Source organism: Canis lupus, chromosome 33 (assembly GCF_048164855.1).
Source record: "Canis lupus baileyi chromosome 33, mCanLup2.hap1, whole genome shotgun sequence".
NCBI lineage: Eukaryota > Metazoa > Chordata > Mammalia > Carnivora > Canidae > Canis > Canis lupus.
The window spans coordinates 12,508,182-12,520,610 of NC_132870.1; the positions used below are offsets into that span (position 1 = coordinate 12,508,182).

The 12,429-nt window shown below is 37.0% G+C and overlaps 1 long non-coding RNA gene across 5 annotated transcripts in view; it reads right to left on the reverse strand.

Moving 5' to 3' along the window:
• The window catches only part of LOC140623488 (uncharacterized), a 31,649-nt gene extending 24,564 nt beyond the window's left edge, over window positions 1-7,085 (reverse strand). Inside the window, exons 1-4 of one of the 5 annotated variants that reach the window (XR_012023100.1) lie at window positions 6,873-7,085; window positions 5,342-5,686; window positions 2,707-2,791; window positions 2,190-2,266 (exon numbers count right to left, since the gene is read on the reverse strand). This is a non-coding gene — a long non-coding RNA (uncharacterized lncRNA). Of the gene's footprint in view, window positions 1-2,189; window positions 2,267-2,706; window positions 2,792-5,341; window positions 5,687-6,718 lie in introns of all 5 variants that reach the window. The other 4 variants (XR_012023102.1, XR_012023098.1, XR_012023101.1 and 1 more) reach the window with 4 other exon arrangements.
• Between the last annotated feature and the right edge of the window lie 5,344 nt (window positions 7,086-12,429).

A 12,429-nucleotide genomic window follows, 5' to 3' on the forward strand; every position in this document is an offset into this window, starting at 1 on the left:
TCTTTTCTTAAAAAAAAAAAACCTCACAAAAACTAGTACATAAATATCAATACAATCCTATTTACTAAACTATAGATTTTATTCAGATTTTCCCCAGTAGTGTCCCCTTTCTGGTCCAGGATTGAACTTGATCAGGAGAAGATGGAAGATGAAAATATTCCAGAAAAGAAATCCCTGACCAATGAAAACCAAACAGCCCAGGTTACTTCTTCTAAGATGATCAATAACTTTTATTAAATCTAAATCCCTGTACTAGCAAGTGGGGAATTCTCCATTGCTGTTTTTTTTCCCTGTTAGCTCTGTCTGGCTGAACATAAAGCGATAAATAAGGAGGAAAACAATTTGTGTTATTCCCTTGCTGTACTGCTGTACTTTCCTTTTGCATCACCAGTAATAGAAAATTAGGCTGTGCACATTTCATTGTTAATGCACTCTCAACGACTTTTCTGCCTTCGTCTGACAGCTCTGGCTTCATTACAACATACCACAGATCTGAGAAAAATATGCCGTTCTATGCTGTGTTTCCCCAAATAACTTTTTCATTTTGCAGGGTAGAAAGAACCCGATCTACCCAAAAGGATAAACAAAGCTATTAAGTTCATCATCGGTCTTTTAAAAGACTTTCAAAACAGCCATATTAAAAAAAAACTATAAGCTCCATAGAGCAGTAATACACTAGACATAAATTTAAAAAGTATGTCTTCATTGAAAACAACTATGACACAAACATTCACCTACGTCTTTGGGAAAATATAAATGATAGGAACTCTTAACTTTGCCAAGTTCTATGTGAAGAACCAAAAGAGTACTTTCTCAGAGAAATAGAAAATATGCCTCTAGGTTCACTTCCTTCTTTTTCTTATTGGATTTGATGCATTTCAGCTTCCTTTTACCTACTTTTCCATCTTGCCCTGGAGATGGATCCTCAGTTCATATAATTGTAAAGGTGAATCAAGGAAGGTTTATTTTTTAAAAAAAGGGTGACTGTCAACTTTGCTTCTTTGGCTTTAGAACATATGACATAGGGGATCCCTGCGTGGCTCAGTGGTTTAGCACCTGCCTTCGGCCCAGGGCATGATCATGGAGACCTGGGATCGAGTCCCATGTCAGGCTCCCTGCATGGAGCCTGCTTCTCCCTCTGCCTGTGTCTCTGACTCTTGCTCTCTCTGTGTCTCTCATGAATAAATAAAATCTTTTAAAAAAACAAAACAAAAAAAAAGTATGACATATTCCTGCATGATCCAATGCAGAGGCAGGGCTGCAAGCTAGGTGTACCCATGTTATCACGGACAATGATTCAAAGGTCACCAGACATCACTATTTCCTGTTGTTAGTGAAATTGCAAACGGGCACATTTTTAGTGACATTACTCATAACCACTCTATGGTTGTTTAAATTGGAAGGAATGATAATGAGAGTAATTTGTGGGTAATTAAGCCTCTCTTTTCCACCTGTCAGTTATGCAAACTACAAGGACATGAACAGCATAGTCATGTGTTGCTTCAATTACGAAAAGTTTCATGAGGACGTTGAATAATGTGGGTAGTCTGTTAGAATGTTAAAGAGGAAAAAGTTGAAATCTGTTATGGGCTTTTAAAGAGTTTTATTGAGATACAATTTACATATCATAGAATTCATCCATTTTAAGTGGATACTTAAATGAATATTAGTATGTTTACAGTGTTGTACAATCTTCCAGAATCTAAATTTAGAACATTTCCATTGCCCTAAGAAAAAACTTTGTGCCCATTTAGCCACTCCTTTTTTCCTTACCTCCAACCCTTAGCAGACTACTAGTTTACTTTCTCTATATGTTTGCCTTTCTAGGACATTTCACATAAATAGAGTCATACATATTGACGTTGTGTCTGGTTTCTGTCAGAGAGCATTTTTTAGTTTCATGCACATTGTGGCATATATCAGAGCCTCATTCCTTTTTATTGCTGAATAGTTTTCCATTCTATGGATTTACCACATTTTACCTACTCACCATCTGATGGACATTTGAGCTATTTCCAGTTTTTCATTATTGTGCATCATGTTGTTATGAATATTTGTGCACACCTTCTTTGCGTGCATATATGTTATTTCTCTTGAGAGCGGATTTGCTAAATTAAATGGCAAGTGTAACTTTTTTAGGAAACTGCTAAGCTGTTTTCCAAAGTGGCTACTTCATTTTACATTCTTACCAGCAATGTAAGAGGATTCCAGTTTCTGCACACCTCTGGACACACTTCTTATTGTTTGTTTTTTTGGTATACTCATCCTAGTGGGTGAAAAATGGTATCTCATGATGATTTTGATATGCACTTCTCTAATGAGGAATGATACTGAGCATCCTTTCATGTTCCTATTGGCTTCTTTGGTTTTGTGTCTGTTCAAATCCTTTGTTCATGTTAACATTGGGATATTTACTTATTCCATCTGCCTATCTCCTCCTAGAGGAAAGTCCTATCTTATATTTTAGGGCTATTACTCCCTTGCATCTAAAAAATTGTTTTCATAATGCATTGTATTAAATTGTGTGATCATGTAATCCTAAACAAACCATTGTTTGGTTCCTTCTTATGTTTTAAAAAATGGATTTATATTGTGTATAGACTTCAGTAGTAGAATCTTGAATGTTCTTATAAGTTCAATTTTCATGTTGGGTAAACAGTGATACCAGAATACTTAACACAAAAAGGTCTTTTCTTTTTTACTTACTTACTTCTTTTTTTTAAGTAGGCTCCATGTCCAATGTGGGGCTTGAACTCATGATCCTGAAATCAAGAGTTGCATGCTCTATTGACTGAGCCAGCCAGACACCCCAGAAGTTATTTTTAAGTACAAAAAAAAAAAAAAAAAAAAGAAAGGAAAGAAAGAAAGAAAGAAAAAGAGTATAAATGAGAACATATAGCAAAGGATTCTTGTCTTTTTGGAAGATTGAACAGTTATTATAAGTTACAAAAGTTGCCCTCAGGGATCCCTGGGTGGCGCAGCGGTTTGGCGCCTGCCTTTGGCCCAGGGCGCGATCCTGGAGACCCGGGATCGAATCCCACGTCGGGCTCCCGGTGCATGGAGCCTGCTTCTCCCTCTGCCTGTGTCTCTGCCTCTCTCTCTTTCTCTCTCTGTGACTATCATAAATAAATAAAAACTAAAAAAACAAAACAAAAACAAAAAAAAAAAACAAAAGTTGCCCTCAGATGCCCCCAGAATTTATGAACGTCAACTACTGTACTAATTTGTTATGAGGATCTAGAGCTATTTGTCTCTAAATAGTCCCATCCTCCTGGGAATTTTTCAGTTTGCAAAACTAATTTTTATAGTTTTCTTGTCTCTTTTTTCTCTGAATCTAATAATTGCATCTTTTATTCCTCTCAGTTCTTTCTGCATGCTGTTTCCTATCCAACATAGATTTAAAAAACAGATAATCTAGGATTAGCTTCAATATTTATAATCTGATTAAGAGCTGGGGGGGGGGTTCTTTGGAGATGAGTTAACACATTTTAATGCATAGATTATGTGAAATATATTTTGGTTGCTGAAGCCTCTTCTTGTTTCCTTCTTTGTTCTTAGCTTTTTCTGGGGAGAGATTCCAGAGAGTAGGTTTGAAGTTGGATTTGGTGTTGAATCCTTGCTCTGCCATTTTATCAGCTATGAACCAATGACTCCATTTTCTTTATCCTCTAATGAGGATAGGGATGTGTTTATCACAGTATGACCCAAAATAAGAGGGTATCTCTCAACACCTAGTATAAGCACTCAGTGGATATTATCTTTTTTTATAAGACTAAAGAAGCTTATCAACAATACCAAGCTCTCAAATTGCTCTTCGGTGACATTGGAGAGTAGGAAAAACAAAAACAGTAGATAATAAAGACTGTGCTTGATAGATATGTAATGCTTGATAGGACAAAGAGGGAAGAATTGATAACAAATTTTGGATGGTGGGAGGTGGTAGTGGTAGGAATGGTGATAGGAAAGAAGTAATTCAGGAAAGCCAGATCAAGCAAACTCCTACTTCCTGGTAAGGACAAGTTGATGGCAGGACTGTACCATCAAGAAGGTCCTGAAAGAGGGCTTAAGCATTACCCAGCTCATAATTCTCAAGTTTTGCCACCACCAAGATTTTCTTTTATTATTACTTCTTCTTCTATTGGTTTCACTGAACAAATCTGTTCACCAAGAGATCTGATGTGCCAGGGAATTAACTAATTTGTGTGGTGAACAAAGTCTAGAGAGAATGATTTTTCCCCCCTTTCTCCATTCCAGAGAATGAAGAGGCAGTGAGGTCGGGCCTCAGAGACTACTGTAAGCATGTGGACTCTCCTCTAGCTCTTTGTTTGGCTAGGGTCCATGGCTCCACCTGAGCCTTATAGAGAGAAGCCATTCTTCTTCCTCCTGTGCTGAATCTGGCTTAGCCGAAGTGCAGTAAAATCTATAGGGTATATGAGCCTGTCAGCAATTCAAGAAGACATCATCTTGAGCTTGGCAGACATCCCTAGAAGGTGTCTGCAACCAGGGTGGTGGTTTTTGCAATTGCAGACAGATTTGCAGACAGCAGACACCATGTAGTTGACAGGAGGACAAGAATAGGATTTCACTGGTGTGTGGGCATTTGTGGAACTCCCCAGGGATTCTCAAAAGTAACTATGGGAGAGATGATTAAGGAAGTAGCTGAAAATTATACAGATGAAGATGATGTATCAAATAATTTTTGGCTTCAATGATAACAAAGTCATTTAAACTCACAGAGAGGTGAGGTTCCAATATTTTGAGTTTTTAAATAATAATTCACAAATTAAAACAAAAATAACCACTTGTGTTAATCTAGGAAAAAGTTATTTTAATTATATATTTTACTAAAAACTATATAATTAAAATCTTTAGAATTACAATGTTTTCGTTAGCATATGCATTGTCATTCATGCATAGGGCCCTGTAGTTCATATATCTTTTTATTACATTCTAGAATCTCTAAGGATCTTAAATTGGGAATCATGATATAGTTTCCATTCCAACATGGATCAACAGGACAATGATAAAACTAGTATTAGAACTCAGCTCTCTTTTTAACTCAGTGTTGTTGTTTTTTTCAGTGTCGTACTATTTCTTCTAACCCTTTTAAATATCCATAGCCCATAGCTCTGTATTATAAGAAAGTAACTCAGCAAATGTATAGAGCAATTAGTGAATTGTACAGTAGCCAGATATGCTGGTGGCCCTTTTCACTCAGCTCTAAAGATGAAGTATTTTGTTGTTTTGGATGGATCTGGGGGACGGAGAGAAGGGACAGGCTTGTAGCAGAACGTCACCATGATTAGTAATTAGGGAAAGCAGAAACCCAAGGTTTACTTACCTAGCACTGCTTAAGGAGCCACAGTTCAGCTCTTGGGAGAAGAGAGAACCAGCATGGTGGCAAGTTGGAACAGGGAGAATAGAGACTATAGCAACTAGCTCAGAGAAAATATTTATGGGTTTAGGTGGCCAAGGGAAAGTGGAGGGGACCTGGCATCTGGGGGGTACTGAGGGTCTCAGAGAGGCTGGTCATCCAGACCTTTCCAGCAGAGGGCAGTCACAGCTTATTTTTTCTCAGGCAGTTCTTGGATTCACTCCTTGGCTTTCGCTACCAAGTCTGAGCTAACTCTGGAGTCTGAGGACACTGTGGAGGATAGTTTCCTCTCACACAAGAGTCTTCCCCAATCTGTAGAGAGGGAAAAAAATTTTTATTGGGGTCTCAAATTCCAGAGAGAATCTTGGTGGGAATCTAGCAATATTGTCTTGAGCAGGGCATGGAACTGAGAGTCCATCCATATAGATATTCTTTTTGCTTCCCTGCTTCAAGCTTGATCAGCTCTCTATTTGGAATGTCTTCACTCAGACTTCAATACGTTTTAGACAAAGGCTGACTGAAGGTATGGTTGCTTAACTAAAATTTTCTTGCAATGGAGAAAAATATAGAGATGTCTGAAAGTGGAATTTTTTTTTTTTTGAAGGTGGAGGTTTTTAAGTATTTAACAGATTTTTTTAAATGTCTGAGGGAAAAAATAAAACCCTACTTCATTTGAAGTTGAGACTTCAAATGCCTAGAAGGCACTTATTTTAAGAACTATTTTGCTCGTGATTCTTGATAATGAAGAGTAGCAGAATGTTATTTCAAAATATGTCACTTTTAGTATATTTATTATTTCTAGTTGATTATTTGCTTGAAAAACAGCAGATACAGGGAAAGGCTCTCTCTGAATTCTCTTTATTTGCCTAAAGACAGATCCTCCAAAAGGGACCCAATTATCTCTTCCCAGGAGCCTCATCACATGAGAGGAGACTAGAAGTCCATACCACTTCCAAACCAGCTGCAACACAAACTATCAGATTTCCTATTCATTCTTCTAAGAGACTATTCATATCATCTAAAAATCATTTACACTCTCCCCTAAAAAGTCTACTTCCCCCTTTTCCTTTTCTTATTAAGATGACATGCAAGCCTGAATTTTAAGTCACCACACAGAGTTACTCATTTTCTCCTGGGTTTCTCCCACATATGTATGAGATATACATGTTAATAACTTTTTCTTTCTTGTTGATCTATTATCAAGGAGGTCTCAGCTAAGAACTCAGAAAAGTAGAGAAGGAATGTTACTTTTCCTGCTCTACAATAATTTACTTAAGTCCACAGTCTACAACTCTATTAACTTTGTATTTAAAAATAAGAAACGGAATGTTAAGCTACTCTTACCTGCAACTAGGTTTTAGATCATCATGCAGCATAAAATATTTCAATTAATTGCTGTTTCTTTCTCTTATTTGAATTTAGGATTCAGTGTGTACTTTAGCCAAATTATTCGAACCCTTTTTCTGATTCCAAAGGGAAATTAATTCAAGAGACTCACCTCCGAGTAAACTTTCAAGTTTATCATAAAGTCTTAACTATTGCATTTTTAATTGGGTACATTTAAATGTTATTCATTTCTTGCCATGCTTTCAGGATGGATATAAAGTTACGAGTTAACTGATATTGCAAGAGTAAAGTAACTCTTTGGTTCCAAGTTGTAATATATCTCAAGGGTTCTACACCCAATTCCAATGTGTATATGTGGGGAGCGTTCCCCATACCACCAGGCAACAGGATTCCAGCTCAGTGTTCTGGAATTCAACTCAATTCTGACACTATCTGCAGATAGCATCAGATCCCACAGGTTAAAGGGTTCAGTCTACAAGATTGCCCCCTCTCCCACTCTGCCTCCAGGTACAAATCACAAGACCAGGTTGTCACCCATGCTTCTGACCAACTGACTATAGATTAAAGGTTCCAAATACCCTCTCCTTGGGTTTGATTAATTTGCTGGAATGGCTCACAGAACTCAGAGAAACATTTTCTTACTACTTCATCAGTTTATCATAAAAAGATATAATTCAAGAACAAATAGATGTTAGAGAAATATAGGGAAAAGTATGGGGAAAGAAGGGAGAGATTTCATTCTCTTTCCGAGTGTATGAATCTCCTTAGAACTTCATGTGTTCACCAACCTGAAAGCTCTCTGAACTGTCCTTTTGGGTTTTTATGAAGGCACCATTATTTAAGCATGATTGATTAAATCATTGGCCTTGGACAACTGATCCAAATTCCAGACCCTCCTCCTTCTGGAGAGGTCAGGGGGTGGGACTGAAAATTTCAAACTTCTACTCACACGGTTGGTTGGTTCCTTTGGTAACCAGACCCTGCCTTAACTAGTTGGGTCCAAAATTCCTCACTAACTCTTATAGCTCTCATCACTTAGGAAATTTTGAGGGTTTTAGGAGCTCTGTCTCAGAAATAAGATGAAGACCAAAGACAGTTGAGTCTTGCATAACCCTGGGGGTTAGGGATGCCAGTATCCTGCAGTCAAAAATCTGCATATAACTTTTGACTCTCTAGAAAATTAACTACCGATAGCCTACTGTTGACCAGAAGGTTTATTGATAAGTCAATTAGCATATTTTGCATGTTATATGAAGTAGAGAAATAGGCTAGAGGAAAAAAATGTAATTTAAAGATTCATAAGAGAAAATACATTTACAGTACTGTCCTATATTTATTGAAAAAAATTCATGTATAAATGGATCCAAATAGTTTGAACCCATGTTGTTCAAAGCTGAATTGTATGTATCTCTTATTATAAATCACAATACCACAATAATTTAATTAGAAACCTGAGTCCACATCTATACCCTAACTCTGACAACTCCTAACATTAACATGGTTTAAAGATGCCCATTGATGGATTCATTTAGCAAAAACAAGTTTATATACCTCTAAATGGATATAAATATACAATTTTAATTTTTTTTAGAGGAAACATTTTGTCCATTCCTGTAAGAAGATGAATAGGGCTATTTTTCCTACTCTTGAGTAGAAGAGAAAGGCCATGATATTTCTATGGAGTGGGTCCTCCTTGCCTTGGAGGGAGGGTGTGACAGATTATAGATTATACCCAATCTCATATGCTTTTCTTACAAAGTGATTGACAGCCCCCCCCATGGGGTTTATGTCCCTGTCCCCTGAAGTTGGGCAAGGCTTATCACCACCTTAACTAGTGGAATATCTCAGAAGGGATGCTTGTGATTTTTAACGCAAAGTCATAAAAAGAATGCAGTTTCTTCCTCTTCCTCTCTCTTTCTCTTTCCTCCTCTCTCTCTCCCTCCTGGAGGAATATAGGAGTTGTGTGCCCAAGTGTAGGGGGTATCAAGACAGAAGTGGTATTGATAGCTAAAAATTCCAACATTTTTTTTTAAAGAATTTATTTATTTATTCATGAGAGACACACAGAGAGAAGACAGAGACACAAGGTAGGACTTGATCCCATGACCCCAAGATCACACCCTGGGCCAAAGGCAAGCGCTAAATCACTGCACCCACCCAGGGATCCCCAAAACTCCAACATTTTAGAGGAGCCAATTTATACTGTAGGTAGCATGTGGGCTCAAAGACCTTTGATATTAATCCTATTAATGTTATAAGGGCAAAAACTCTCTGAAATCTATAGATTAGTCAAATAGTGAAAAGAGGAGGTTTTCTCCTCCTTTGTCCTTTTAAATTAAACTGAGAGAATTTTCATTTTGAAGCCTCTCCAATATCCCAAGAGTGGAAATAAAGACTAAGAAAGAAAACCCAGGCCACCATAACCTTGTCTTTCTCAGTGACTCAAACGTATGAAACTCATGAGATAAGCATCAGAAGATAGACTTGCACAACACTTGACCATTTAGTTCAAGGTTAGAAAACAACTGTGATTTCTCTCAAGACTTGAAAGGACATGTTAGAGAGCTTTCAATTAATGGTATAATTTTTTATTTATTCCTATTGCTTCTTGAAAACTCATCTTGAGGGTCATCAACAGGCAAGACACAGACAGGAGCCTGTCATCTGCAAAGGCCACTAACATGCACTAGTGTCTTTTACTACATGAGCACAGTCATTAAATTGCTCTTGCCTTAAATCTTCACATACCAAATTTCTGATGGCTATATGTGGACAGAAGGCATGAATGAAGAAGTCCTGTAATTCCTAGGAGACATACTGAGCACCTTGGGGTAATATTATATTAGGGAACCCTAAAGGTGAGCACAATGGAAGTAAACATTCCTGTTTCACACCAATTTTGTGCTGACCCACAGGGCTTCTCCACTCAAGAACACCATGTGATTTATTCTTTCTGTATTAATAAATGTTGAACATTGGTAGGTCATTTTTTTGTAATCCTGCATTGATATCAGGCTTTCTTTGTCATGCTTATGTTCCAGAGATCTCAAGCACAATAGGTAAAAGTGAAAGAAAACCATAGGGAAATAAAAGAGACTCTTAGATATTCTTTTGGGCCAGATGTGTCTTCCTTGACTACTGGCTCCAAACATGATCTAGGAGCTTTGCATAGTGCAGGTTCATCTATCTCTTTATATCGTATCTCATCATATATAATTTCCTCATATTTTATATATATGCATATTTCATACAATATATAAAATACTGTTTTTCTTTTCAGTGTTCACACAATGATTTCCTATGCTACTATCATTTAAAACTATTACATCTCACCAATCAATGTGTGACAGAAAAAAGTACATTAAAATTTACCAATATGGTGACCCTATACATCTGGTGACAATCTATGACATTTTAGTACATGATACTCTAAATACACAGTAGTGCAAATATTCACTCTAACATTCTGTGCACTGTGTTTTACTGTTTCTTTTTATTTTTTTTATCTTCTTGACTGAACACTATCAGCAGGGGTTAGCAGTTCATTTTCTGAGCTCCTATAGTAACTGATAATTGCTTTTTTATGTGTGTTGGTTGTTGGTGGTGTTGTTTTGATACTGTTGTGTTTTGTGGTTTACATATCTGGGAACCTCTGAAAGGTAAGATCCATATGTCATTCATGTTTCTAACACCTGCATGTCACATATGTGCTTGGAATAGATGCTTAATTTATGTCTACTGAATGAAGGCATGGTTCTCTCTCTCTCTTCTTTTTTTTGTAAAAATTTTATTTATTTATTTATGAGATACAGAGAGAGAGAGAGAGAGAGAGAGGCAGAGATACAGGCAGAGGGAAAAACAGGCTCCATGCAGGGAGCCTGATGTAGGACTTGATCCCGGGACTCCAGTATCATGCCCTGAGCCATAGGAGACGCTTAACTGCTGAGCCACCCAGGCATCCCAAGGCATGGTTCTTTTGATGTTATTTTGCTTAAATCTATTTTGGATTCTTAGATTAAGATTCTGTTTGACATTTAACTTAGTGTAGAAAAATTCTCCCAATTACAGGCAGACTTGGTATGCCTTGTAAAGTTCTCAGAAGTAGATATAATCTGTTTCTGCTTTTACAACATTGAGAATTTATCTGTGAAGTCATCTGTGTCTGTGCTATTTTTCTAGATTTCTATTATTTTCTCAGAGAGGAAGTATTAATAGATTGTGTCTGCACTTCCTTTCCTTCTTTAACCCACAAACATGTTGATGGTTCCTGTTTTATTACAATATAACTCCTCGGAAGATAAATCTAAAATCTTCTCAAAATTAAATGATTACATCACATATAAATTCATAATGACTTTAAATATCTCAGTCTGTACATTTGGCCAATGTTATAAAGATTAGTATCATTAGATGAGCATTTTACCTTAAAGGGGGAAAAAGTTAAACCAAGCTTTGATTCTTTCATGAAGGAAGCTACAATTAAAAATTTATAACTTCCAAATAATTTTATTAATGATCTTGAAATATGCTCAAGGCTTAGTCATATATTTTAGGAGTTACATTTATTAAGTTCATAAAAGTTTATTAATTATTAAAGTACTTTTGAGGGTGGAAAGCAATCTCATTTCCACAAGAGATAAGAAATAACTTTCAGGGAAGTGAATTCAAGATGGTGGTGTAGGAAGACTCTGTGCTCCTCCCACAGACACACTGAATCTATACATCCATATGGAGCAGTTACTCCTAAGAAAGAACAAAAGCCTGGGTCAATAGCTCCTGCACAACAAACAACAGAGAGCCCCAGTGCAGCCTGTCTGGGGACCCCCTGACCTGTGCTCACTCCAGTTCCAGTTGCCTTGCCAAAGCTGCCAGGCACATGCATGCTATGCAGGGGATGAGCCTATAGAAGTCCACTCCTTCAAGACTGGTAGAGGTAGCTGTTCTGGCTAACTCATAGAAACAAATGCAGAAAGACAAAAACAATGAGGAGACAAAGAAATATGTTCCAAGCAGAAAACAAGATAAAACTCCAGAAAAAGACCACAATAAATGAAAAATATACTAGAGGAAATCAACAGCAGATTAGTTGAACAAAGGAATAAACCCATAATCTTGATGACAGAATAGTAAAAATCACCCAATTAGAACAACAATGAGAAAAATAATAAAGTGAGGATAGTTTAAGGAACCTTTAGAACACCATTAAGTGTACTGACATTCTCGTTATAGAGGTCCCAGAAGGAGAATAGAGGGAGAAAGAAGCAGAAAACTTATTTGAACAAATAATAGACTGAAAACTTTCCTAATCTGGAAAAGAAAATAGACATCCACATCCAGGAAGCACAGAGGTTCCCAAACAAGATGATACCAAAACCAGATGAAGGTACTACAAAACCAGATGAAGGTACCACAAAAAAAAGGAACACTATAGGCTAATATTCCTGATGAACATAGTTGCTGAGTTGTTGAGAAATCCTCAACAAAATATTAGTGAACTCTATTCAAAACAAATTAAAAGGATCATTCACCATGATCAAGTATGATTTATTCCAAGGGTACAAGGATATTTCAACATCTGCATATCAATCAGTGTGATACATCACATTAGCCAAACAAAGGATAAAGACAGGGATCCCACTCCTGCCACTTTTATTCAACACAGTATTGGAAGTCCTATCCACAGAAACTGGGCAAGAAAAATAAAATGC